This window comes from Capsicum annuum, chromosome 1, assembly GCF_002878395.1.
Source record: "Capsicum annuum cultivar UCD-10X-F1 chromosome 1, UCD10Xv1.1, whole genome shotgun sequence".
Taxonomy (NCBI): domain Eukaryota; kingdom Viridiplantae; phylum Streptophyta; class Magnoliopsida; order Solanales; family Solanaceae; genus Capsicum; species Capsicum annuum.
In genome coordinates, this window is record NC_061111.1 from 148611466 (window position 1) to 148615196 (window position 3731).

Below are 3731 nucleotides of genomic sequence, written 5' to 3' on the forward strand. Positions count from 1 at the left end.
CCACGCCTTTTAAAACTTTGGTTGTATATTGTTTATAAGAATTTTCTTTATATATAGATTGAATTAATGATTGACCCACTAATTATTTCAATAATATTTGTTCGATCGGTAAAGCAGAGATTTTTTTTTTTTTTTTTAATAAGTGTCTCGGTGTCTTCTCTTCAATAAACATGTTGTAGTAGAAAACATTGTTATTTTGTTTTATCAAAATGAGCTTTTATAAGTTTTGTTATTAAAATTTTTGTTATGTGCGAGATTCGAAGAAGGACCCGATCATTGGAGCGAGTTTAGTGTAATGTTTTCAATTTATTTTTTTAAAAAAAAATTTTGACTTTAAAAAAGTACTTCCATGTCAGCTAAGTGACAAAAATATGACATGATTGTAGTGACGAATTTTATGTGTGAAATTGAAAGTATAATGTGACTTTTCTGTACAATTTTTTTGTAAAAAAAAATTTGCATAATTTTCATTAGTTGAGTACCATCACTGATATAACTCTTAGAAGAGTGGTTGTGTATGACATGATTGTAGTGACGAATTTTGTGTGTGAAATTGCAAGAATAATGTGACTTTTCTGTTACAATTTTTTTTTTCTTTTTAAAATTGCATAATTTTCATTAGTTGAGTACCATCACTGATATAACTCTTAGAAGAGTGGTTGTGTATAAATTTTCTTACCACAAGCAATGAATGTGGTCACTTATTTTTTTTTAAAGCACTTTTCAAAAAACATTTTTCATCATACCAAACACACCCTTGACCTGATTTTCTTAATGAATTCACCATTAGATTCTACTTCTTTTAGGCATGAATATTTGAAATTCACTGGTACAATCAATTCAATGTCAAACGTGTGGCAGAAAGATTTTTCCTATCAAAAAGTTCGAACCTGAAATTTTTGATTATCAAGGAATCTCAACTATCCCGCTACATTCCTGATGTATTTTAAATTCTGGTTAGTTACTTGTTCACATTACATATTTCATGCTTGTTATTCTTTCTGGTTGAATGATAAAATTTATACTACTAGTTTAACTTATTATATCTAAACCTAACTCAATCCTAAATGCTAGGTCAGGAAGCGAGTACCATCCAAGAAAATATGAGCAACAACTTCACTTCATGTTGTTGCTGTTCTACTGTTAATTCTGCAATTTCCATGATGATCAGAATCTATGTGCAGACATCCTCCTCAATAAGGAAAGTTCTTTGTTTATTACAATGGTACTCTTAGTTAGAGAGGATATTTAACAAATGCCTGAGCTTTGAACATGTTTGATAAATTATGTAAGTGAATGCAAATATACGTGGTGATGGGTGTTGGATTAGCGGGTTGGATCAAACTTAGAACTTCTTAAAATGGATTGATTTAATAACCAGATAATGGCCAGTCCTGTAAACAAAATCAAAAGAATCTTCTGAAAATCCAAATAGGTGAGTATATTTATTTGCTTTAAAGTAAACTGTACAGGATTTCAGGACCCCCAAACCTCAATAACTGGATGCACACTAATAGGACTTCTTACAGTTTGTTTTCCATTATCTTCAACCCGAGTGATGGAACCATAATTTGTAGAAAATTTCTCATCACCTCTATAGCGAATAGTCATACTATAGCTCTTCTTCTCATATTTTTTCCCAAAGGCTAAAACTTGTGGTGATACTGATATTCTGGCGTTCTTGGGAGTTTCCACTTTTGCTGTATATTTAGCTGTACCTGAACCAGCATTTGTAACTGTCCTTGTGAATTTCTTGACAAACCAAGGGAAATTTTTCTGCTCAATGTCAGACTCCCATAGAGCAATGAATGATGGATAATTGAGATCAGCTGATGGGGTTGAGTAGTTGTGGTAATTTGCTGATGATCTTGCAAATGTTTTGAACTGATCTTCGGTGAAATTCATAGAGCATATAAGATTTATGTAATCTTGTGTAGTAGCATCATATATTAGTCCTGGATCAAGAGCTCGATTTGGATCAATGAACCCTGCTCCCATGTCTAGGGGTGTGGCTGGTTCGTTGGTATCAGAGGCTATGATTTGGTCTCTAGTGTTATCCAACGGGTTGGCAGTGGTCATCATTGCTGATTTAATAGCTGATGGACTCCACTCAGGGTGTACAGATTTTAGCATTGCAGCAATTCCAGATGCATGAAGACAAGCCATGGATGTGCCTGATTGAAGAATGTAGTCACTCTCCAAATCTATATTATGACCAACACGAGTTGCAGATTTATCAGGCAGTCTCGGCACCCAAAATTAGTACCCCTGGTGTCATTAAATCAGGCTTTGTGATTCCAAGATAGCTTCTAGAGGGTTCTCTACTGGATGATACGGCTAGTTTGGGCGCAGGCTTGACATCTACATACGTCTCTTGAAAACTTATGCTCACCGAAGGGTGTTCTGTTTTTGGTACGTAATTTATCACTTGTTTACCTTCCTTTGGGCCGATCACAATTCCAGGAGTTGGGAAGTTTTTGGAAGTGAGTGCTCTTGGATCCGAAGAAATGAAGATACCTACCCGAAATCTGACCTCCATTACAGTGCGCATTTGAGAGAGCAATCCATCTGAACCATCACAGATGATGACTTCATAGTTGGGAATGTTGGGAGAATGAACTTGGGATAACAACTCAATCGAATTGCAAGAAGAGAGGGTCTTGTTATATATCAAAGTTGAATCCTTGACAAGCGCACTCAATGGAAACAAACTCCACCCCCTCATCTTTTGCCCATTGGCTAGAGTTAGAGTCCCTGCAAAGGTTCGATCTGTTGTACCAGGTGCAATGGTCATGATCCACGCGTCTCCATTGCCAAGAGTCCCAAAATCTGGCCCACTATGTCCAGCAGAAGCAGAAACTAAGATGCCCTTCATCATGGCACCAAAAGTCGCAATTGCTATAGTATCTTCATATAATGGAATATGACGGAATCCACTAGAAATCGATATTATGTCTACTCCATCTGCAACAGCCTGATCCATACCAGCAATCACATCTGCAGTTGAGGTTGAAAATTCGGGCCATGATATTTTGTAAATAGCCAACCTAGCACGGGGAGCTACTCCCTTTGCAGTTCCCGTGGCGTATCCGAAGTAGGAAACACCATGGACATAATTTCCTGCAGCAAGTGAGGCTACATGTGTGCCGTGACCGAAAGTATCTCGGGCAGAATTCATGGCTATATTTGCTCTAGGATCAGCAGCTAAAGCTCCCTTATTGAAATAATTAACCCCAATGAGTTTTCTGTTACACAATGAAGAGTTGAAATCTGTGCCTGTTCGGCAAATTCCCTTCCATCTTTTCGGGATTTCAGGCATGCCATCATCCCTAAAGCTAAGCGACTCAGGCCATATTCCTGTGTCTACGATGCCAATGATGACATCTTGGCCAAAATTAGAAGCTGGCCAAAGACCAAAGGAAGGATTGAGCTTAAGGAACTCAGGGGTATGTGTAGTGTGGAGTTCAACAGGTACGTCTTTATAAGCTGAAACAAATCCTGGAGACCTTTTCAAAGCTTGTAGCTCATCTTTAGAAAAAACAGCACTTAAGCCATGAAATACATTGTCAAGAATATAGAAGCTTTGAAGCAGAATGATATTGGTCAGTAGAAGAATCAGAGATTTTGATGGAATCAATAGTGGAAGAATGCCATTGATGGTAACTAGTAAAGACTTTAGGCAAGAAATACTTATCCAAGTGGACAATATATGTTGTTCTCTCTGCTACACA

General features: G+C 37.0%; 1 long non-coding RNA gene across 1 annotated transcript; it reads left to right on the forward strand.

The window, feature by feature from the left end:
• The first annotated feature begins 522 nt into the window (after nucleotides 1-522).
• LOC124896135 lies at nucleotides 523-3731 on the forward strand. The gene is made up of 2 exons (XR_007052642.1): nucleotides 523-956; nucleotides 1075-3731. It is a non-coding gene; the product is annotated as an uncharacterized LOC124896135 (long non-coding RNA).